The sequence below is a fragment of the Pan troglodytes genome, chromosome 2 (genome assembly GCF_028858775.2).
Source record: "Pan troglodytes isolate AG18354 chromosome 2, NHGRI_mPanTro3-v2.0_pri, whole genome shotgun sequence".
In the NCBI taxonomy this organism is placed as follows: Eukaryota; Metazoa; Chordata; class Mammalia; order Primates; family Hominidae; genus Pan; species Pan troglodytes.
The window spans coordinates 79,966,904-79,993,367 of NC_086015.1; positions in this window are offsets into that span (position 1 = coordinate 79,966,904).

A 26,464-nucleotide genomic window follows, 5' to 3' on the forward strand; every position below is an offset into this window, starting at 1 on the left:
GAGATTTGTTTACTGCCGTATTCCTAGCTCATAGCATACTGTAGTCACTTAAAAAATGTTTGCTGAATAAGTGAGTGAATTGATTCACATGTCATACTTAGCTATATATTTTCTGAGTAAAACTGATAAATTTAATAGTTTACTTCTAGTATAATTTTACTTCACTTATTCAATGAACCTGATAATTCAACTAGGTGCCAGGCACACTGCTGCTGAAGAAAAAGAGGTATAAGATACAACTTCTGTCTATGAGAAAGCCACAGTCTAAAAAGTAGAAACATATGAACAAATTATAACAATAAATAGGCTAAATTCAAAATCAGAGGGGTTTGTTTCTATTTTAAACAGCTCTAGTCAGGAAGTGTTAGAAAGTTCTAAACAGGAAATGTTCCAACACACCATCTAAGCATGAAGCAGAAGTCACCCATAATTGAGTTTGCTGCCACCAACCCCAATAGCAAGAATTCCAGTCCTGCTGCTGCAAAGTAAGTGTCACTCTGATTTTATTACTGCTGTGTAACCCAGTTTTAGACACTCTGGTTGTCACTTAATGTTCTAAAAAAGTATTAAAGAGAAAATATTATTACGGTGATGAGTCCATCCACTGCAGCCATCTCAACATCATACCAATTATAAGCCCTATCATTTAAAAAGAAAACTGTTAGTTTAACTTATTTATCCAAATATCAGTATTACATAAGCATATTTGCCATCAGACTTTGGATTTATGGGTTAAATAGCATATAAATATGATTAGAGCCTTAAAGTTTACACTTTTCTGGTTCACTCAAATGTTTTTCAAAATAGCATATGCCTTTCTAAACAATTGTTAGTGTATTTTTTAAAATAAACATTGAAATGTATATTTTCCAAAAACAAATACAGCTCCCATTTGTGAATGATGATATTGAGATACAACAGGCAACTTCTCCTGGGAACCATTTAATCAGTGCTCACTTTTACACCCTTTTCTGAAATGTCAATGGCTTTAAAATATAGAAGTATATTATACAACTAAACTTAACACTTATTCAGTATTGTGCAATATTTAGTACTTGTTCTAGCTATCTCTTGCTGAATAGTAAGCCATTCCAAAACTTAAGGAATTATTTATTGTTTAATATTGTTTATCATTATTATTTGTTTAGTAATTTTAAATAACGTTATTTCTCATGGTTTTGTGGGTTGATGGGCACTACAAAAGTTCTCTTTTGGAGTGTTTCTTGCAGTTGCGGTTGGTTGGCTGCTGCTGAAGTCACCTGAAAGCTCAACTAGGCTAAAGAGCCTAGACAGGTCACTCACATGGCTGGCAGTGCATATTGGCTGCTGAGTGTGATGCCTATCTGTCCTCTCCATGTTACCTGGAGTCCTCACAACGTGGTAGTTGGTCCCAAGACACACAGGCAAATACTACAAAGCTTCTTATGACCTGGCCTTGGAGGTCCTAGAATATGACCTCTGCAGCATCCTATTGGTAAAACAAGTCATTGTGACCAGCACAGATTCAAGAAATGGGAGAGTAGACTCTACCTGTCAAGGTAAAGAGCAGCATGTGCATGCAGGGAGGAAAGAAATTGAGGGCATCATCTTGAAGACTATCATATCACACCATTATTCCAGCTAATGAACATTATGTTTTAGATGGGTAGTACTAGCTACTCATGTCTCCCCCAGAAACCCAAGCTAGGCATGGACATATTGAAGACTATCATATCACACCATTATTCCAACTAATGAACATTATGGTTTAGATGGGTAGTACTAGCTATTCATCTCTCCCCCAGAAACCCAAGCTAGGCATTGACATACTGAAAAGAATGTCAGTACCATTAAAAAAACTCTAGAAAAATTATATGTGATGACTGAGGTTAATTCAGTCTGTCAATTACATCAATATAATTCCCTTCTTGTAACCCTAAATATGGTGAAACAGAATTGAATTCTACAAAAGTCTTTCATCTGTTTTCCTATGGAATAATTAACAAACCAAATACATGTATAAATAGTATGAAGTCCAATTTATCTTAGATTTTTACCTCTTAATTTCAAAGCTTATAGAAATTCAGAGAACTAATCATCATAATCCATAATGCCTGGACCAGAAGTCCTTATTCTAAGAGTATCCTGTGGAATGCTAAAAATGTATTACTAACTAGGAAATTTAAAACTTTTTTGTTAGCGATTTTAAGAGAGCTGACTAGCTCATCAGCACAATTCACACAGATTAAAAATGGAAGTTAATCTGCTGAGTGGATTCATAGTGATCAGAAAAAAAATCACAGAAGAGGAAAGGAGATAGAGAAGGGGAAACATACTGTCAATCCCTACAATTAAAGTGATTTTTCAAATGATTTGATTTTGTATTTGCAAAGGCAAGGCAGCTTATTGTGACAGAATAAGGATCCCACTTCTATATCTTTTTTTTTTTTTTTTTTTTTTTTTTTTGAGACGGAATCTCTCTCTGTCGCCCAGGCTGGAGTGCAGTGGTGCAATCTTGGCTCACTGCAAGCTCTGCCTCCCCGATTCACGCTATTCTCCTGCCTCAGCCTCCTGAGTAGCTGGGACTACAGGCACCTGCCACCACGCCCGGCTGATTTTTTGCATTTTTTATAGAGACAGGGTTTCACCGTGTTAGCCAGGTTGGTCTCGATCTCCTGACCTTGTGATCCGCCCACCCCGGTCTCCCAAAGTGCTGCGATTACAGGCGTAAGCCACTGTGCCCAGCTCGTCTTCTTTTGAGAAGTGTCTTCTTATGTCCCTTGTCAATGTTTTAATGGGTTGTTTTCTTAATGTTCAACATCACTAATCATCAGAGAAATGCAAATCAATGTGAGATACCATCTCATATTAGTCAGAATGGCTACTATTAATAAGTAAAAAAAACCAAATTCTGGCTAGACTTCAGAGAAAATGAAATGCTTATGCACTATTGGTGAGAATGTAAATTAGTTTAGCCACTGCGAAAAGCAGTTTGGAGATTTTTCAAAGAATTTAAAACAGAAGTACCATTCAACCAGCAATTCCATTACTGAGTATATATCCAAAAGAAAATTAAAAATTCTACAAAAAGAAACCCCACACGCACTTGTATATTAGTCATATTGCTATTCACAATAGGGAAGGCACAGAATTAACTTATGTGTGAATCAATAAATTGGATAGAAATATGTGCCACATATACACCATAAAATACTATGCACACATTAAAAAGAATACAGTCATGTCCTGTGCAGCAACATGCATATGTCTGGAGGCCATTATCTTAAGGAAATTAATACAGGAACAGAAAACCAAATACCACATGTTCTTGCCTATAAGTAGAATCTAAACATGGGGTACTCATGAATATAAAGATGACAACAATAGACACTGAGAACTACTAGATGAAGGGAGGAAGGAGGAGGGCAGGGCGTGAGAAACTATGGGTGCTATGCTTACTGCCTAGGTGATGGGATCAATTATATCCCACAATATATGCTCACTACCTTGGTGATGGGATCAATAATATCCCAGATAGCTCAGCATCACACAATATATCCATGTAACAAGCCTGCAAATATACTCCCTGAATCTAAAAAATTTAAGGCAGAGACAGAGTAAGAGGGCAGAATAGAAGCCTACACTCTCATCCCCCACACAAAAACACCAAATTTTCACAACTCACTACATTCAAGAAGCACTGTCAAAGGGACCAAAAATTGGGTGAGCGATCACAGTACCTGGTATTGACTTCATATCACTGAAAGAGACATTGGAGAAGGCAAAAAAAAAAAAAAAAAAAAAAGACGGTCTAGAAGCACGGATGCCACCTGTTTTTCAACCACCAGTAGTGGCTACATGGTGCAGAGATAGTATGTTTGGGAGACGGGCAGCATAGTTTGTGAGGCTTTGCAATAAACTCAGTACTACCCCCTCACAGTGAAAAGCAGAACCAGACTGTACTCAGCTGACATCTGCCAATGGAGGGAGCGTTGTATTGGCCCTAGCAAGAGGAAAATCTCCCATCCTAGTGTTGGGAGCTTGAGTTTTTACAAGTCTTGCCATCATGAGTTGACATGCTATTGGACTCTAAGAGAACTAAAGGGGCAGTCTAGGCCACAAGGACTTCAATTATTAGGCAAGTCATACTCCTAGCTGGGCTCAGAGCCAGTGGAATGTGGAGGGTGGGGAGGATGGGGTCTACTGAGACAGCAGCTGAAGCAGCTAAGGGAGTGCTCGCAACACTACTCCCCCACCCCCCACCCAGCAGCAGCCACACAACACAGAGAAACCTGTGAATTTGGGAGACGGAGAGCACAGGGACTGGAGGACTTTATATTAAACTCAGTGCTGCCATGTCAGTAAAGACCTGGCAGAATTCATCACCTGCTGACTAAAGAACCCCTGTACCCAGAATAAAAAACAGTGACAACCAGGTAATACACAATGGGCATTGGGCTCTGAGAAGTGCTAACTTCAGGTGAGACCCAGTGCATTTCTAGCTGTGGTAGCTATGGTGAAAGACTTCTTCTGTTTGAGAAAAGCAGGGGGGAAAGTAAAGGGAACTCTGCGTTGCACCTGATATACCAGCTCAACCACAGTGGGGTAGAGCACCAAGCAGATTCTTAGAGTCCCTAACTCCAGGCCTAGGGTCTTGGTCAGCATTTCTGCACTTGCCCTGGGCCAAAGGTTGAGTCCCAGGCATTGCAGAATTTATCACAAGCTAACTAAAGAGTCTTTGGGCTTTAAGTGAGAAAGTGATGATGATTTTGTGGAACCCTCCCATGGGCCAGTAGTGTTGGCAGTCATAGAAGAGGCTCTTCTGCCTGCAGACAGGGGAAGGAAGAGTAGAAAATACTTTCTCTTATTCCCTAAGTGCCAGGTTAGCTACAGTAAAATAGAAGAGCAGGTAAATTTTGAAGATTCTATGCTTTAATCTCTGGGTCCCAGGTAGCATCTGTGGACCGACTCAGGGCTAGGGGAACTTGCCACCCTATAGGCAGAGACACAAACCTGGCTGGCTTTGCCACCTATTAATCACAGAGTCCTAGGGCTTTGAATAAACTTATATGGTAGCCAAGTAGTGGTTACAGTGGGCCTTGGGTGAGACCAAGTTCTGTGCCTACTTCAGGTGTGAACCAGCACAGTCTCAGTGGTGGTGGCCCCAGGGGTGCTTATGTTACCCCGACCCCAGCTCCGTATGTCTCAGCACAGAAAGAGAGACTGCTGATTTGAAAGAAAGTAAGGGAAGAGAACAAGAGTCTCTACTTGATAAATCAAGAGAATTTTTCTTGATGTTAATCCAAGGCCACCAAGGCACTACCTCTACGTGTTTGCATAAACTACTGTGCTATTGGATTTGGGACCCAAGTTTCTTTGAATATCTGGAAAGTGTTCCCAAAGATAATGGGCACAAACAAGCCCAGACTGTGAAGACTATGATAAACACTGAACTCTTCAATGCCCATGTATAGATGAACATCTACAAGTATCAAGGCCATCCAGGAAAACATGACCTCACCAAACAAGCTAAATAAAGCACCAGGGACAAATCCTGGAAAAACAGAGGTATGTGACCTTTCATACAGGAAATCCAAAATAGCTGGTTGAGGTAATTCAAAGAAATGCAATATAACACAGAGAAGGAATTCGAAATTCCATCACATAAATTTAACAATGAGATTGAAATAAAAAGAATAAAGCAGAAATTCTGAAGTTAAAACGATATTGTGATACTGAAGAATGGATCAGAATTACTTAAAAGAATTGATCAAGGAGAAGATAGATTTAGTGAACTTGAAGTCAGACTATTTAAAAATACAAAGTCAGAGGAGACAAAAAAGAATAAAAAATAAAGCATGCCTACAGAATCTAAAAAATAGCCTCAAAATAGCAAATCTAAGAGTTATTGGCCTTAAAGAGGAGGTAGAAAAAGAGATGAGTTAAACACTTATTTAAATAAATAATATTAAATAATATTAAACAATTCCTCAACATTTGAAATCAACACTCGAGTAACAGAAACTTACAAAACATAAAGCAGATTTAACCCAAAGAAGACCACCTCAAGGCACTTAACTGAACTCCCAAAGGTTAAGGATAAAGAAATGATTCTAAAAGCATCCAGAGAAGAGAAACAAATAACATTCAATACATCTGACAGCAGACTTTTCAGGGGAAAATTTACAGGCTGGGAGACTGGCGTGACATATTAGAAAAGCTCAAGAAAAAAAAGACTTTTACTTTAGAATAATGTATCTGGCAAATACGTCCTTTAAACTTGACGGAGAAATAAGAACTTTTCCCGACAAACAAAAACTGAGGGATTTCATTAACACCAGACCTGTACTACAGGAAATGCTAAAGGGATTTCTAGACCTAAAAGAAAAAAAGGTAGTGAGCAATAAGAAATCATCTGAAGGTACAGAACGCACTAGCAATAGCACATGGAAAAACACTGAATATTATAACATGGTAATTATAGGGTGCAAAAATCTCAACTAGAAAGAGTAAACAATAAACCAATGAAAATAATAACTACAACATATTTCCAAGACATAACAGTAAAATAGGGAATGAAGAGAAACAACAAAAAGGTTAAAAGAATGGCAATAAAGTATAGTTTTTATTAGTTGTTTGGCTTGTTTCTTTGTTGATGCAATCAGTGTTAAGTTGTCCACAGTCTAAAATCATGTATTATATTATTTTCAAGCCTCATGGTAATTTCAAATCAAAAAGTGTACCACAGACGTACAAAAAGTAAAAAGCAAGAAATTAGATTATAATACAAGAGAAATCACCTTCACTAAAAGGAAGACAGGAGAAAGGAAGGAAGGGAGGACAAAAATCAATCAGAAAACAAATAACAAAATGGCAGGAGTAAGTGCTTATCAATAATAACATTGAAAGTAAATGAACTAAGTACTCCAGTCAAAAGAAAAATAGTGGATGAATGGATAGAGAAGCAGGACAATAATCTGTGACCTACAAAAAACATACTTTACCTATAAAGATATATTTAGACTGAAAATAAAAGGATGGAAAAAGTTATTACATGCCAACAGAAACCAAAAAAGAGCAGAAATAGCTATACTTATACCAGACAAAAATAGATTTCAACAAAAGACTGTAGGAAGAGATTAAAAAGGTCATTATATAATAATAAAGAGATCAGTTCATCAAGAGGATATAATAATTGAACATATATATGCACCCAACACTAAAGCACCTAGATAAATAAACCAAATATTATAAGAGCTAAAGAAAGAGACCTCAATACAATAATGGCTGGACACTTCAACACCCTACTTTAGTCATTGGATAGACCTCCCAAATAGAAAATCAACAAAGAAACATCAGACTTAATCTGCACTACAGAACAAATGAACCTAATAGATATTTACAGAAAATCTTATCCAACAGCTGCAGAATATACATTTTTCTCCTCAGCACATGGGTTATTCTCAAGGATAGACCATATGTTAAGTAACAAGTCTAAAGACATTCCAAAAAACTGAAGTAATATTGAGCATTTTCTCTGACTACAGGGAATTAAATTATAAATCAATTAAAAAAGGAATTTCAGAAACTATACAAACACAAGGACATTAAACAATATGCTCCTGAATGATTAGTAGGTCGATAAAAAAGTTAAGAAGAAAATAGAAAAATTTCTTGAAACAAATGATAATGGAAACATAGCATAGCAAAACCTATGGAATATAGTAAAAGAGGTACTATTATAAAAGGAAAATTTATAACTGTAAGTGCCAACATAAAAAACAGAAAAGCTTCAAATAAATAACCTAACAATACATCTTCATTAACTAGAATAAAAAGGCCAAGCCAAATCCAAAATTAGAAGAAAAGAAATAATAAAGATTAGAGCGGACGTAAATAAAGTTAAAATGAAGAAAACAATGCAAAAGACTAATAAACCAAAAGTTGATTTTTTGAAAAGTAAAACAATTGACAAATATTTAGACAGGCTAACTAAAAAACAGAGAAGATACAAATTAGTAAAATCAGAGGTGAAAAAGGAGACATTACAAGTAATGCTTCAGAAAATCAAAGGATCATTAGTGGTTACTATCAGCAATTGTGCGCCAACAAATTAGAAAACCTACAGGAAATTAATTCTTAGACAAACACAACTTACCAAGATTGAACTAGGAAAAAATCTAAAACCTGAACAGACCAGTAACAATTAACAAAATTAAAGCCTTAATAAAAAAAGTCTGTAGGACCAGACTGAAAAATAGAAAAGGAAAGAACATTTCCAAACTCATTCTTTGAGGCTAGTATTACCCTGATATCAAAACCAGACAAAGACACATTAAAAAAGCAAACTACAGGCCCATATCTGAGAATATTGATGCAAAAATTTGCAAAAAACCTAGCAAACTGAATTAAACAACACACAAACAGGTAATTCATAATGACCAAGTGGGATTTATCCCAGGGATGCAAGGATGGTTCAACATGCAAATCAATCAATGTGATACATCACATAAACAGAATGAAGGGGCCAGGCACAATGGCTCACGCCTGTAATTCCAGCACTTTGGGAAGCCGAGGTGGGCAGATCATCTGAGTTCAGGAGTTCTAAACCAGTATGGCCAACATGGCAAAACCCGTCTCTACTAAAAATACAAAAATTAACCAGTCACGGCGGTGGGTGCCTGTAATCCCAGCTACTCAGGAGGCTGAAGAAGGAGAATCACTTGAACCCAGGAGACAGAGGTTGCAGTGAGCTGAGATCACACCATTGCACTCCAGCCTGGGTGACAGAGGGAGACTTCATCTCAAAAAAAAAAAAAAAAACAAGGACAAAATCCATATAATCATTTCAATTATACTAAAAAAATTTGATAAAATTTAATATTCTTTAATAATAAAAAACCCTTTGAAAACTGGGTATGGAATGAACATACCTCAACATAATAAAAGTCATATATGACAGACCCACAGCTAGTATCATACTAAGTGGGGAAAAACTAAAATCCTTTCCTCTAAAATCTGGAAGATGACAAGAATGTCCACTTTTACCACTGTTATTCAACATAATTCTGAAAGTCCTATCTGGAGCAATCAGACAAGAGAAAGCATAAAAGGCATCCCAATTGGAAAAGAAGTCAAATTATCTTTTTTTACCAATGATATAATCTTATATTGGCAAAAACATAGACTCCTCTGATAGGGTTTGAATGTGTGTCCCCTCCCAAATCTCATATTTAAATGTAATTCTCAATGTTGGAGGTGGGCCTGGTGAAAGGTGATTTAATCATCGGGGTGGATTACTCATAAATGGCTTAGCACCATCCCATTTGGTACTATCCTCATAATAGTAAGTGAGTTCCTATAAGATCTGGTTATTTAAAAGTGTGTAACAACTTGCACCTCTGTTTTTCACTCCTGCTTTTTGCTGTGTGATGTGCAAGATTCTGCTTCAACTTCTGCCATGACTGTAAACTTCCACAGGCCACCCCAGAAGCATATGCCAGTGCTATGTCTTCTCTACAGCCTGTAGAACCAGGAGCCACTTAAACCTCCTTTTTTAAAAATAAATTATCCAGTCCCACTCTTATAGTGATGCAAAAATAGCTTAATACATAAAATTGGCATCAAGGAGTGGAAAATTGTTATAAGAATACCTGAAAATGTGGAATCAGCTTTGTAATTGGGTAAACAGGCAGAGGTTGGAGGAGTTTGTAGGATTCAGAAGAAGACAGAAAAATGAGAGAAAGTTGAGATTTTCTTAGAGACTGGTTGAATGGCTGTGACCAAAATGCTGATAGTGATCTGGACAGTGAAGGCTGGGCTGAGGAGGTCTCAGATGAAAATTAGAAACTAATTAGGACCAAAACAAAGGTCACGCATGTTGTCTTAGCAAAGTGGTTGGCTGAATTTCTGTCATGCCCTAGGGATATATAAAAGTTTGAATTTGAAATTGATGATTTAGGGTTTCTGTTGGAAAAATGTCTAAACAGCAAAGCATTTGAGATATGGCCTGGCTGCTTCTAACAACCTATGCTCACATGTTCTAGCAAAAAAAAAAAAAAAAAAAAAAGGTTGTAACTTAAGCTTACAAGGGAAGCATAGTGTAAAAGCTTGAAAACTTTGCAGCCTAGTCATGTGGCTGAAAAATAAAAAGCTTTTATAAGAGAGGAACTCAAGCAGGCTATGGAGCAACTACTTGTTAGAGATATTTGTATAACCTAAAAAAAAAGCAAGTGTTGACAGCCAAGACAATGGGAAAGAGGAATTGAAGGCACTTTAGAAATCTAAAAGGCAGTCCCCCATCATAGGCCCTGAGGCCTAAAAGAAGAGAATAGTTTCTGGGATCAGGCCCAGGACATGCTGCCTTGGGTAGATTTGGAACATGGCTCCCTGCATCCTGGCCACCGCTTCAGCTCCAGGTGTAGGTCAAATTGACTCAGTTACAACTCCAGTCACTGCTTCAGGGGGTGCAAGCCATAGCCTTGGTAGCTTCCATGTGGTGTTAGGCCTGTGGGTGTACAAAATGCAAGAGTTCAGACTTGGGAGTCTCCACCTTTATTTCAAAGGATGTACGAAAAAGCCAGGGTGTGCAGGCAGAAGCATTCTGCAGGGGTGGAGCCCTCATGGAGAACCTCTACTAAAACAATGGAGAAAAGAAATGTGGGGTGACAGTCCCTAGGCAGGCTCCCCACTGGGGCATGGCCTAGGAGATCTGTGAGGAGAAGATCACTGTCCTCCAGACCCCATAATGGTAGATCTAGCTACAGCTTGCACCCTGCACCTGGAAAAGCCAGAGGCACACAATACCAGCCAGAGGTACACAATGCCAGCCCATGAGAGCAGCTGTGGGGGCTGAACCATGCAAAGGCACAAGGTAGAACCTTCCCAAGGCATTAGTGTGCCCTGAAAATGGGACACAGAGTCAAAAATAATTATTTTGGAGCCTTACAATTCAATAACTGCCATTCTGGGTTTCAGAGTTTCATGGGTCCTGTGGTCGATTTCTTTTGGCTGATTTCTTCCTTTTAGAATAGGATTATTTACCCAATGCCTCTGCCCCATTTGTATCTTGGAAGTGCCTAACTTGTTTTCTATTTTACAGGCTTATAGGAGGAAGGAACTAGCTTTGTATTAGATGAGACTTTTGACTTTTGAGTTAAGGCTGAAATGAGTTAAGACATTGGGGATTATTGGAAAGTCATGATTGTATTTTGAAATATGAGAAGGATATGAGATTTGCAATGGCCAGGGGCAAAATGATATAGTTTGGGTGTGTGTTCCCACCAAAATCTTATATTGAAATGTAATCCTCAATGTTGGAAGTGGGACTAGTGGGGAGGTGATTGAATCATGACAGCAGGATTTCCAAGAACAGTTTGGCATCATTTCCTTTGGTGCCACTCCCACAGTAGTTAGCTTTCATGAGAGCTGGTTATCTACAACTGTGTTTAGCACTTCCCCCCTGCCCTCACGCTTACCATGTGATGTGCAAGCACCGGATTTATTTTTCACCTTGTCAGTTGTCAGAGGCTTCCCCAGAAGCAGAAGCCAGTGCTATGCTTTCTGTACACCCTGTAGAACCATGAGCCACTTAAACCTATTTTCTTTATAAATTAACCAGTCACTGATTATTTTTTATAGCAATGTGAGAATGGCCTAATACATCCACCAAAAAACTATTAGCAGTAATAACTTGAGTAAATTTGCAGAATACAAAATCAACACATACAAATCAGTAGGATTTCTATATGCCAAGAGTCAACAAACTGAAAAAGAATTCAAAAATGTAATACTATTTGCAATAGCCACAAATGAATCAAAATGTGTGGGAATTTACCAAAGAAATAAAAGTTCTCAACAATTGAAACTGTGAAACACTGACAAAAGAAATGAAAGAGGACCCAAAAATTGGAAAGATATTTTTATGTTCACAGATTGGAAGAATCAGTATTTTTTAAAATGTCCATACACTCCAAAGCAATCTATACATTTCATGCCATCTCTATCAAAATAACAGGCCAGGGGCAGTGGCTCATGCCTGTAATCCCAGTACTTTGGGAGGCCAAGATGGGTGAATTATGAGGTCAGGAGTTCAAGACCAGCCTGGCCAACTTGGTGAAACCCCATCTCTACTAAAAATACAAAAAAATTAGCTGGGTGTGGTGGCGGGTGCCTGTAATCCCAGCTACTCAGGAGGCTGAGGCAGAGAATTGCTTGAACCCAGGAGGCAGAGGTTGCAGTGAGCCAAGATCACATCACTGCACTCCAGTCTAGGTGACAGAGTGAGACACCATCTAAAAAAAAAAAAGACATTCCTCACAGAAATAGAAAAAAAAATTCCGAACTGTATATGGAACCATCACAAAACACTATAATAGTAAAAGCTATGCTGAGTATGTAAAACAAAACTGGAGGAATTCCATTACCTGGTTTTAAATTATACCACTAAGTTATGGTAATTAAAACAGCATGACACTAGCATAAAAACAGACATAAAGACAAATGGAATGAAATAGAGACCTTAGAAACAAACTCATACAGCTAAACTAAACTTACTTTCAACAAAAGTGCCAAGAACATACAATAAAAAATAAGACACGTTTTGTAATAAATAGGGCTGGGAAAACTGGCAAGCCATAGGCAGAAGAATAAAACAAGAACCCTATTTCTTGCCACATACAAAAATCAAATTAAAATGAAATAAAGACTTAAACATAACACCTCAAACTATCAAATTTTTACAAGAAAACACTGGGGAAACTCTTTATGGCATTGGTTTGGGCAAAAATTTCTTAAATAATGCCCCATAAGCACAGACAACCAAAACAAACATGGACAAATGGGATTAAAGCAAGTCAGAAAGCCTTTTTAAAGTGAAGGAAACAATAAACAAAGTGAAGAGAAAATCCACAGAATGGGAGAAAATATTTGTAAATTATCCATCTGAAAAACAATTAATAGCTACCTGATATGATTAGGCTTTGTGTCCCCACCCAAATCTCATATTGAATTGTAATCCCCAGATGTTGAGTGAGAGACCTGGTAGAAGGTGATTGGATCATGGGGGTGGTTACCCCCATGCTGTTCTTCTGATAATGAGTGAGTTCTCATGAGATCTGATGGTTTTATAAGGGACTCTTCCCCCTTTGCTTCACATACATGCTCTCGCCTGGTGTCATATAAGAGGTGCCTGCTTCCCCATCTGCCATGATTGTGAGTTTCCTGAGGCCTCCCCAGCCATTTGGAACTGTGAGTTAATTAAACCCATTTCCTTTCTAAATTATTCAGTCTTGCCAGGTGTGGTGGCTCACGCCTGTAATCTCACCATTTTGGGAAGCCGAGGCTGGTGGATCACTAGGTCAGGAGTTCAAGACCAGCCTGGCCAAGATGGTGAAACCCCGTCTCTACTAAAAATACAAAAATTAGCCAGGCAAGGTGGCAAAAAAATTAGCTGGGTGTGCTGGCAGGTGCCTGTAATCCCAGCTACTCAGGAGGCTGAGGCAGAGAATTGCTTGAACCAGGAGGCGAAGGTTGCAGTGAGCTGAGATTGCGCCACTGCACTCCAGCCTGGGCAACAGATCAAGACTTCATCTCAATAAATAAATAGATAACCCAGTCTCGAGTATTTTTTTATAGCAGTGCAGAAACAGACTAATACACTACAATATATTGAGTTCAAAATCTTATATAGAAAATATATAACAATCTAATTAAAGAGTGGACAAAAAATTTAAATAGACGTTTATGAAAAGAAGACATGCAAATGTCAAACAGGCAAATGAAAAGGTGCTCCACATTACTGATCATCATAGAAATGCAAATCAAACCCAAAATGAGATATCATTTCACCCCAGTTAAGGTTGTTTTTATACAGAAGTCAGTCAAAAACAAATGCTGGTGAGTATGTGGAGTGAAGGGAACCCTTGTACACTGTTGTTGGGAGCACAGTTAAGAACAGTTTGGATGTTCCTGATATAACTATAAATAGAGCTACTATATGGTCTAGCTATCCCACTGCTCAGTATATGCCTAAAAGAAATAAAATTGGTAAATCAAAGACATATTGGCACTCTCATGTTTGCTACAGCAGGGTTTATAATAGCCAAGATTTGGAAGGAACCTAAATGTCCATCAACAGATGACTGGATAGAGAAAATGTGGTACATATACACAATGGAATACTATTCAGCTATAAGAAAGAATGAGAGTATAACATTTGCAACAACATAAATGGAACTGTAAGTCTTTATGTTAAGTGAAATAAGTCAGGCACAGAAAGACAAATGTGACACGTTCTCACTTATTTGTGGGTGCTAAAATTCAAAACAATAGGTGTCATAGAGATGGAGAGTATAAGGATGGTTGCCAGAGGCTGGGAAGGGCAGTAATGGAACAGGGGGATAGTGAGGGTGCTAAATGGGTTAAAACAATTGTTAGAAAGAACGAATGAGACAGTATTTGATAGCACAACAGGGTGATTATAGTAAAACATAATTTATACATTAAAAAAACTAAAAGAGTATAATTGGATTGTTAATGCTTGAGGGATGGATACACCATTTTTTATTATGTATTAGTCATTGCATGCCTGTGTCAAAGTATGTCATGTACCCCCATAAATATATACACCAACTATGTACCCACAAAAATAAATTAAAGATTGAAATTAAAATTAAAAGCAAAGGGAGGAGAGTATAATGAGGCATGTGTGACCCATGGCTTGAACTAGCTTTTAAGGTTAACTTTGGAATGTCCTTATCCAAGAAGAGGGGTTCATTTAGTCAATAGGGGCTTAGAAATTTATTTTTAGTTTATAAGTGGAAAAAAGAAGGATTTTTAATCCTAAGCCATAGCTCTCAGTCAATCAATCCCTGCAGGGAACCCTGTTCTTTACTCTGGAGATAAACACTAGTTTTCTTTTCCACTGAATAACACATTTCAAAACGAGGGGAAACATCTTGAAACTAAGAGGTACAGCCTTATTAAATTTGATTTGGTTTCAATTGTAGTTAATTTAATCACATGCATTCTAGAGTTTGTCCTCAGTCTTCTCCTACTTTAAGCCCATGAATCTGTTGAATTTGCTCAGCTCCCTGCTCAACAGCAGGAAATCAGAATTATTTTAAAACCTCATTGTGGCTGGGAGTGGTGGCTCATGCCTGTAATCCCAGCAATTTGGGAGGCCAAGGTGGGCAGATCGCTTGTTTTCAGGGGTTTGAGACCACCCAGCCAATGGAGTGAAACCCAATCTCTACTAAAGATACAAAAATTAGCTGGGTGTCATGATGCATGCCTGTAATCGCAGCTACTTGGGAGGCTGAGGCAGGAGAATTGCTTGAATCTGGGAGATGGAGGTTTCAGTGAGCCAGGATGGTGCACTGCACTCCAGCCTGGGCAACAGAGCAAGACTCTGTCTCAAAATAATAATAATAAATAAATAAATAAATAAATAAATAAATAAATAAAAATAAAAATCTCATTGTGTTTCAAACAAAATTTCTTTTGACTATCAACTGTATCAACTTGCATATTAACTATCATTTTGTTTATATCCAATCTTGAGAAATCTTTGAGGACTAATTTTACGTTTTCTGCCATTTTGGTAAACATACCAAATTCCATCAAACAAAATGCACAAAGTTCCTAAGAAATACATTTTCTCCTTGAGGAGTAGACTTGCTGTGTTAGAGGGACTCATGGCTACCAACCTTCTAGTTTAACAAACATGACCAGAATACTCTATCTTAATATGAGTAGCTAGGTACTCACAAGGCATCTAGAAGGTTAATACTCATGGTCTGAAAATAGCCACATTTTTTAGCTGGCCACAAATTACAATTGCAGAATATTTGTGGCCATACAAGACATCTTCCACCAAGCCTGAAAAATGTATAAATGTCCTAGGAGTGCAGCATTTTTTGTAAGGGTAATATTAATGAGCTAGCTTAGGACAGTGGGTTAATGGTCATTGTTAAAACCAATAGCGTTGACTTTAGTGAGTACATCTGCACCTTCCAAGTTTAATTATAACTCTTTCTCTTTGTAGTTACTTATAAGTAGAGACACTAACAAAAGACAATGCATTCCTGCTCTTGTTTTCTGAGGATGTCCAACTCTGTAATGGAGTCATTTCTAATAAACTTGCTTCTTTCACTGGGCTCTCTGACTCACCTCAAATTTTTTCTGCGTAAGATCTAAGAATCCTACTTTTTGGTCTGTATCAGGACCCTCTTTTCCAGAAACATCTTTCGGCAATATCATGAAGGGACGCCAAGACAAGACCCCCACTCCAAGGAAAACAATCCACACAGAATCAATCAGCTGGCAAGTGGGCCATCTTTTAGATTCGTGAAGCCATTCAGGAGGGCAAGAATGATTATCCACTATTATTTAAGTGAGAGACCCTAGGGCATAATGTTAGGGTGAGAGACTCAGCCCCAAAAGTTAGAGGCCCAGGGGCATCATATTCAGATTAGAGGCCAAGCTCACAGGGTTAGAGGCCTTTGGGAATACTGAGAAGAATGGGTTTGGCTAAACAAGCTGTTTGCCACTTTCTCTTTTTGGACTGTCCACCTTCCGCTCTCTGTCCCTCACCTGAGTGCTCTGCATCTTGTCACCTCTCTGCTCACCGCCTCAGTTTTGTAGTAGCCTGGAGGCTGCCCCAGGAAAGAGGCCCCAAATAGTTTAGCTTTTACTTTCCTCAACTATCCTCTGACTTTTATCTGATTGCTTGTTTAATTTGCCACTGGTCCAAGTGACACTGAAAAAAGAGAGATGTCTTGGAACCTAGGATTTTTGTACCTTAATTATCAGAAAAGATCAGCAGTAACCTCTCCATCATTATGACTAGAAGTTGAAATGTGGTATTTAACAGCCCTACATGATAAGATCAGATATGCCTGTTTAGTGACAGCATCTTTTATGACAACCCTCTGCAAACAATTAGCCTCAAGATGGAGAACATGATACTTTTTCTTAACAGTTTTCTCTCATTTCTTAACCATAAGGTCATCTTTGATGAGCTGGTATAGGGCAGCTGTACCCTACTTTCTAAACCCAGCATGTCACTTTTTTCCTGAAAGAGTTTTGTCAGTTTTGTCACAGCAGTGTGAAAATGGACTAATACATTACAATGTACAAGTTACAGCCTTCCCATTTCCCCTGTTTGATCTGACTCCTATTTTGCAGCTTAATTTGTTTTACAGAAGAGAAACTAAGTGGGAGGAAATACATTATATACAGGCTTCTCTGATGCTTGGTCAGGATAAAAAATTAAAATGGGCTTCTATATGTTTGATGGAGGAAAAGACAAAATAGGGATGGCACATAATTGATTACCCTTTTAATGCAAGTGCCTCTTAATATCAGGCTTTTCTTGGCTGGGGCTGAACTCCCCCTGCCAGTCCAAGCACCCCATAAGAACACAGTCAGACTCCTTCCAGTTCTGGTGAGGTGTGCAACACGTTATTAATTTCTTCTAGTTTTCCAGGGTTATCTAGTGTTTGGTCATCCTCTTCTCCCTGCCCTTCAAGTCCTGTCTTACATATATACCCCACTCTCGAAACACCCGAGCTTCACTGGAACAACATGCAGTAGGGCCTCTTATCAGCTGGCAAAGTTGAATGTTTGCCCTCTCTGGGAAGTGACAGATGATAATAGGGACACTGTAGAGGTATATGTACCCTTTTCTATGTCTGAATTAGCCATGTGCAAGGAAAAACTAAAACAATTTTCAGAGGTTCTGTGAAAATTCATAGACAAATTTAAGAGGCTAACCTTGATGTATAATCTGACCAGGCAGGATTTGCATATATTTATGTTTACCTGCTGCATGGTAGAAAAGCAGTGCATTATGGGAGTGGCTAGAGTACATGCTAATAGGGTGGCAGCCTGCAACCAGGGATGTGACACCTATCAAATAGGAGGCACACCAGTGCCTGACCAGGACCCAAAAGAGAACTAGAATCTAGAAAAGACAAATGAATTAGGAAGAAAGTGGGATATAGAGAGAAAAAATTACAATCATTTGACTCCTTGAAGGAATAAAAAAAAAGTGTGATAAAGCTTTTTAATTTTTATAAAGTCTGGAAAATTACTCAGGGAAAAGATGAAAACCTAGCATTATTAAAACGGTGGATAATTTAGACTTTGAGGAAATACACTAACACTGACCCTGACCCCAAGAAGGGACAGGCATTGCTAGCAGTTTATTTTACAGCCCAGTCTGCTTCTGATATCTGCAGGAAGATACCAAAAGCAGCCTTAGGCTTCCAGACTCCCATGGATCAGATTTTAGACTTGGATTTTGCAGTTTTCCATCACAGGAATAGGGCAGAGAAAACATAAAATAAAGCAAATCTCCCAAGAGGCCCAGTTTCTAGCTGCAGCCTTGTGCTCTCCACCACTTCAGAGGCAGCCCCTGGGCCCCAGCCCTCACAGAGGAGGTGAGAAGGTGAAAGTCCCACTCTGTGCCTCTGAGCCACTGTGCCTTGGATACAAATCAATGTGCCTTCTGTAAGAAGGTCAGCCACTGATGAAGGAAATGCACTGTGCTTCCAAGGGAGCCATCATCAGAGCCCAGCAGACTCAAAAGTGATAGGGCCTGATACTTCCTACCTCTGCTCCCATTGGACTATTAGCTATCGAGAGATGGAGGAGATTCAGGTGACTCTTGAAGTGGCAGATAGGAGTATTAACTTCATATTAGGTATGGGAGCAGATGACTCTGTCCTGATTCAATACAATGGGCTCCTGTCTTCTCATGATGGACAAGCCCCAAAACACTGCTTATCATATCTTCTAAGTGGTCCTCCAGGGCCTCTGGGCTTCTCACCTGCCTTTTTAGTACTGTCTGAATGCCTGACCTCTTACTGGGGAGATGTTTATTGACTCAGGAGACCAAGTCATGGTCAACTTCACAGATCATAAAGCATAGAAAGTGTTACTTTTGTTCCTGACCCCTCAGGGGAAGTTAAGAATGAGCTGTCAAATTTACCGCCTGAAGTGTTGTCTCAAGTAAATCTTGAGGTTTGGGCCACACAGGCTCTGGGAAACACACTAAACACCTCCCCCATTCAAATCCAACTTCAGCCTAGTGCTCCTCACCCTCAGAAAAGACAATACATATTAAGGCAAGAAGCATGAGGGGAAATTCAACCCCTTAGCACCAAATTCTTGCCATATGAGTTATTAAGGCCATAAGAGTCCCCTTACAATACTCCCATGTTACCAGATAAAAAGCCTAATGGCAAGTACAGATTTGTCAGAACCCTTAGAGCATTAAGAAATGCAGTTGTCTCCATACACCTCATTGTCCCCAATACTTACCGAGTCCCAGGGGATGCAAACTGGTTTACATTCTTAAATCTGGGGTGGGGTGGAGCCAAGATGGCTGAATAGGAATGGCTCTGGTCTACAGCTCCCAGCATGAACGACGCAGAAGATGTGTGATTTCCGCATTTCCATTTGAGGTACCAGGTTCATCTCACTAGGGAGTGCCAGACAGTGGGTGCAGGACAGTGGGTGCAGTGCACGGTGCACAAGCCAAAGCAGGGTGAGGCATTGCCTCACTCAGGAAGCTCAAGGGGTCAGGGAGTTCCCTTTCCTAGTCAAAGAAAGGGGTGACAGATGGCACCCGGAAAATCGGGTCACTCCCACCCTAATACTGCGCTTTTCCAATGGGCTTAAAAAATGGCACACCAGGAGATTATATCCCGCACATGGCTCAGAGGGTCCTACACCCACGGAGTCCCGCTGGTTGCTAGCACAGCAGTCTGAGGTCAAACTGCAAGGCAGCAGCGAGGCTGGGGGAGGGGCGCCTGCCATTGCCCAGGCTTGATTAGGTAAACAAAGCAGCCAGGAAGCTCGAACTGGTTGGAGCCCACTACAGCTCAAGGAGGCCTGCCTGCCTCTGTAGGCTCCACCTCTGGGGGCAGGGCACAGACAAACAAAAACACAGCAGTAACCTCAGCAGACTCAAATGTACCTGTCTGACAGCTTTGAAGAGAGCAGTGGTTCTCCCAGCATGCAGCTGGAGATCTGAGAACGGGCAGACTGCCTCCTCAAGTGGGTCCCTGACCCCCGAGCAGCCTAACTGGGAGGCACCCCCCAGTAGGGGCAGACCGACACCTCACACGGCTGGGTACTCCTCTGAGACAAAACTTCCAGAGGAATGATCAGGCAGCAGCATTTGTGGTTCACCAAGATCCGCTGTTCTACAGCCACTGCTGTTCTGCAGCCACCGCTGCTGATACCCAGGCAAACGGGGTCTGGAGTGGACCTCTAGCAAACTCCAACAGACCTGCAGCTGAGGGTCCTGCCTGTTAGAAGGAAAACTAACAAACAGAAAGGACATCTACACCAAAAACCCATCTGTACGTCACCATCGTCAAAGACCAAAAGTAGATAAAACCACAAAGATGGGGAAAAAACACAGGAGAAAAACTGGAAACTCTAAAAAGCAGAGTGCCTCTCCTCCTCCAAAGGAACGCATCTCCTCACCAGCAATGGAACAAAGCTGGACGGAGAATGACTTTGACGAGTTGAGAGAAGAAGGATCCAGACGATCAAACTACTCTGAGCTACAGGAGGAAATTCAAACCAATGGCAAAGAAGTTAAAAACTGTGAAAAAAAAATTAGACGAATGGATAACTAGAATAGCCAATACAGAGAAGTGCATTGCTGTAAAGAAATACCTGAGGCTGAGTTATTTATAAATGAAAGAGGTTTAATTGTCTCATGGTTCTACAGGCCTTGTAGGATGCATGGTTCTGGCATCTGCTTCTGGTGAGAGCCTCAGGAAACATTTATTCACGGCAGAATTTGACGTGGCAGCAGGCACATTACATGGTGAGAGCAGGGGCAACAGAGGGAGGGGAGAAGTGTGCCACATCTTTTCTTTTTTTTCTTTTTTTCTTTTTTTTTTTTAGATGGATTCTCACTCTGTCACCAAGGCTGGAGTGCAGTGGTGTGATCTCAGCTCACTGCAACCTCTGCCTCCTGGGATCAAGTGATTCCTGTCTCAGCCTCCTGAGTAGCTGGAATTACAGGCTCATGCCACCAAACCCAGCTTTTTTTTTGTATTTTTAGGAGAGATGTGGTTTCACCATGTTGGCCAGGCTGGTCTCAAACTCCTGATCTCTAGTATTCTGCCCAACTCAGCCTCCCCAAGTGCTGGGGTTATAGGTGTGAGCCACTGCGCCCAGCCTCCACACACTTTCAAACAACCAGATCTCACATGAACTCTGGGTGAGAACTTATCACCAAGGGGATGGTGCTAAACCATTCATGAAGGACCTGCACCCATGATCCAGTCACATCCCCAGGCCCCACCTCCAACACTGGGGATTACATTTCAACATGAGATTTGGAGAGGGCAAACACCCAAATCACATGAAAGACAAAGGTTTTCAAAGGAAACAATGAGGAAGGTTACATAATTGTTTTGAAATAATTATCCTTGGCTACAAAAATCAATAACAATCGTGATGCCAGTCCATGGTTGGAAGGCAGTAGTTACTGGGCAGATGTCCTTACAGAAATTATTTTTTGTATAACGTTGTCACGGACTTTGTGCAAGGTTGTAATTTTTGTAGAATCTTTTTCATCATCAGGCATACACGCATGAGAATGCTCTCTTTATGGCCTTCCCCAGCTCGAGCTGTCAGAGTTTTCTTATTACTAGTGACTCCATTTTGATTCAGACAACTTTCACGTTTCCCTTTTGTGCTCCAGATCTTTTTCCAAAAGCATCACTGATCAATCATCTTTAAGTTTGGTTTTGATGGCCCTTGGTGCTAGGATGGACCTATTTTGGTTTTTGTTCTCATCCCACATTGAGGCAGGGGGTAATTGGCACCTAAGAGTCAGTGTCAAAATCCTTTTAGGCATATTTGGAGCAACAAGGGAAATTTGAAGGGAGTAGTTTTCAGGCTAAGTCTACCTGGAGTTCATTATTAAGTTCGATTTTGTCTGTTCTGTAGTCTTTTGTTATCATCTCAAAGTGCTGTACTGGTATTATTCTGTTAGGAGTTGTACTTTTGAAAAAAAACTTAAGTAATGGATACACAGTTTAAAAAGGGAAATTATGAAGTAAATAGTAATAGGACAATTCTAGTTTGCATAATGGCTTTGAGCCATTAACCTAGGCTTACAGACAACTAATTGAATAAATCAAATGATCACAAGGAATCAGGTGAGATGGTGTAACCACATGGCCTGTCTTCTTTTGTGTCTATAAATTTCTAATTTCCTAGAGAAATTTATCCAGGTACAGCATATAGTATTGACAATAACACAGTCATTTTCTCATTTAACCAAAGGGTACTTATGAGCAGAAGCTATTGATTGTGAATTTTCATTCACATCATTATTCTGCCAAGTGAAAAATGTAGCATTAAGGAGGAGGAGGGGTAAAAATCTCATCACATGGAGTCTTGTTCTAATGACCTGGGAAAATCTGTTCTAATGACCTGGGAAAATCGGCATGAAAACATTAACTTCTCCTGCTTTGTAGTTTGAATGTCTTTGGTCATGACATCAGTTGGTTTGGTGAACTCTTTCTGTGATCCATACATCAGGCACAAGTTTGTTCTTTAAAATTTATCTAGTTTCAGCTCATAGGGCTTTAGTAACAGAGCAGCTTTTGCCTTTAGTTGGAGAGTTGTTGCCAAATTAGGAGAAATACATTAGGAAAATTCAGGATCTAGTATAATCTACATGTAGATAACAAGAACTTGAAAAGAATGCACACATTTACAATCTACTAACAGAGGCATTATAGTTTTTCTTTAGAAACAGAACTTTCTCTCTACATTAATTTACAGAAAGTTCAGGTTTAAAAACCTCTTGAGGCCAAAGCAAGGGGGGTTTTAGATTTTACTTACAATCTTAAAGTTTTTGGGCCTGCCAGGAAGTGACAATTTTTACTCATTCACTGTCAGGCTGGAAGCACTGGAAGCCAGGCATTTTATGCACATTCTTAAATATGATATTTCAGTCAAAGCCTTAATAATATAACCAAGGTTTTCAATGGTATTCTGTTTATGAAGAGAAACAGATATTTATTGAGTAAAAATAGAATACTCACAAATGGTTTCCAAATTTTGGAGGAATCAAGTAGGGAGACAAAATGAATGCTTCCATCTTTGTTCAAAAAATTATACTTTACTGAATTTTTGTAAACTATAGGTAGCTTACGAGATAAAGTTTTCTTAAATCTGGAAAACAAAATATTTCAGAACCAATAATGTTTCAAATAAAAGTCATAAAAACATCATCTTCGTGAACCACTTAATTTCATGTAATTGTTTTGTTTTGTTTAATCTTGATTAACAGTTTTATAAATCCATCAGTTTATTTATTTGAGCTCTGGAGATTTTTATTTAGTCTACTGATCTTAAATTATCAAAAATTTTGCCAGGCACAGTGGCTCACAACTGCAGTTCCAGCACTTTGGGAGGCTGAGGCAGGTAGATCACTTCAACTTGGAAGTTTGAGATCAGCCTGGGCAATATGGAGAAATCCCATCTCTATAAAAAAATACAAAAATTATCCAGGAGGCTGAGATTAGAGGATTGGGAGGTTGAGGATGCTGTGAGCCAAGACTGTGCCACTGTATACCAGCTTGGGTAACAGAGTGAGACCCTGTCTCAAAAAATTTATTGGAATTCTGTGTTCAAGAGTATTTGTTATTTTCTATGAAAAGCAGTTTTGGACTACAGCAGATTGCAAACACTTTTGGAGAAATTTTCAAAACAACTGTGAATGACAAAAACTTGGAATAGCCATGGTTTAAAATCTGATCAAAGGTCCCAATTGACAATGAAACTTGGTTATTTTTATTTCATGCAACCAGAATCATGACTGACTACATCACATTAGGACAATCAGACTTTTATTAATTTCAAGTTATGCTGGAGTAAAACACTGTTTTTCTAGATTTTTCAGGACATATATTTCAGCATCAGGACATAACAGCAGAGTTGGAACCACAGAAAAAAAGTTACAAGAGTTGACAAAAGGTTGAAGGAAAGTTATCACCTCAGCCAAGCAGAATGTTATGCCTTTTTAGGCAAGAAAAAAGGGGAGCTGAATCTCCATCCTCAAACTAGGCAAATTAAATAGATCTCAGAAAGATATTTGACAGAAATGGAAATTGTCTGTAGTTTAGAAGATGGCTGTTAAGGGAACAGATTTCAGAATTAAAACTCAAAACCTCTTGCAATTTTATGAAAACTAAATCAATACTTTAAGAAAACCCTGTTGTTTTAACATAGGGGACCACAGTTTTTCAGGTTTGTATTAGTGTATTTTTAATGCCAAAGCTTAATCCTTAGAAAGACTTTTCTAATTTTATTTAGAAAACTAATAAATTAATTTTCAGAAGAATTTAATTTTCTTCTGATTGTAACCAACTTGGTCATATGCAAAACATCTTGCATAAATTCCCCTTTCACAAATGAGTTACTCAGACCATTGGTGACATGCTTGGGCTTTCCACTTTGTCCTGTACTTTCCCTCTTAAATAACTAGACATTTTAGTTTAGGATGAAAATTTACCACACAAGATTCTTTGTCATGTGAAATATTTCTTTTCTTTTCAACCTTCTCCTATCTCCGTCTCCCTATCAATAACTTTCTTCGCATCTCTCTCTTCTACTTACTGGTTCTTCTTTAACATTTCACTGTTTTTTTGCTGAATCAATATTTTGAAACAACCTTTAAATAACCTCCAAATTATATAAAATTATTACTTCTTTCTCAATAAAGAGCATATTTGTATGCATTTCTTATACATTTTTTCTTATTAAAAATTCATCCTACTTTTTAAGGCACACTTTTATATAGAATTATATATATTAGTTAGGCCAGGCATGGTGGCTCACACCTGTAATCCCAGCACTTTGGGAGGCTGAGGCAGGAGGATTGCTGGAGCCCAGGAGTTCGAGGTTGCAGTGAGCTATGATCATGCCACTGCATTCCAGCCTGGGTGACAGAGTGGGATCCTGTTCCCCCACCGCACAAAAAGAATTATCCATATTAATTAAAATTTTATTATTTTATTTTATTTGAGACAAATCTAAATCTGCCACCCATGCTGGAGTGCAGTGGCACAATCACAGTTCACTGCAGCCTCAACCTCCTGGGCTCAAGCAATCCTCCCACCTCAGCCTCCCCAGTAGCTGGGACTACAGGCATGTGTCACCATGCCTGGCTAACTTCTGTATTTTTTGTAGAGATGGGGTTTTACCATATTGCCCAGAGTGGTCTCAAACTCCTGGGCTCAAGCGATCCACCCACATCGGCCTCACAAAGTGCTGGGATCACAGGCATGAGCCACTGTACCTGGCCTATATTAATTAGAATTTTAAACTTGTAGTAACTTAAATTATAGTGAAAACTTAGGAAGCAGGAAATCTGTCACATATCAGTATTATCAGTATTTTATGGGTGAGAACAATTTTATAGCAATATAGAAAGTCATATGGGTATAAAAATCCATATAACATATCCACATAAATATAACTCCAGGCAAAAGTTAACATAGAAAACAAAATTATGACTAATAATGTAGGGACCAGCCCCACAGGGTCTGTGGGTTTTTCTCCCCATGTGTGGAGATGAGAGATCATAGAAATAAAGGCACAAGACAAAGAGATAGAAGAAAAGACAGCTGGGCCCTGGGGACCACTACCACCTAGACACAGAGACCAGTAGTGGCCCCAAAGGCCAGGCTGCGCTTTTATTGGATGCAAGATAGGGTAAGGAGTGTGAGCCATCTCCAACGATAGGTAAGGTCACATGGGTCATGTGTCCACTGGATGGGGGCCCTTCCCTGTTTGGCAGCTGAGGTGGGGAGAGAGAGAGACAGAGAGGAGACAGCTTATGCCATTATTTCTGCATATCAGAGACTTTTAGTACTTTCACTAATTTTGCTACAGCTAACTAAAAGGTGAGCCAGGCATACAGGATGGAACATGAAAGCGGACTAGGAGCATGACCACTGAAGCACAGCATCACAGGGAGATGGTCAGGCCTCCGGATAACCGCGGTGGGCCTGACATCAGTCAGGCCCTCCACAAGAGGTGGCAGAGCAGAGTCTTCTCTAAACTCCCCCAGGGAAAGGGAGACTCCCTTTCCTCATCTGCTAAGTAGTGGGTGCTTTTCCTTGGCACTGACATTACTGCTAGACCACGGTCCGCTTAGGACACGGGCATCTTCCCAGATGCTGGCGTTACTGCTAGACCAAGGAGCCCTGGTCACTTCTCACTATGTCCCCTCAGCTCCTATCTCTGTATGGTCTGGTTTTTCCTAGGTTATGATTACAGAGTGAGGATTATTATAATATTGGAATAAAGGGTAATTGCTACAAACTAATGATTAATGATATTCATTTATAATCATATGTATGATCTATATCTAGTATAGCTATTCTTATTTTATATATTTTCTTTATTACACTGGAACAGCTCTTGCCCTCAGTCT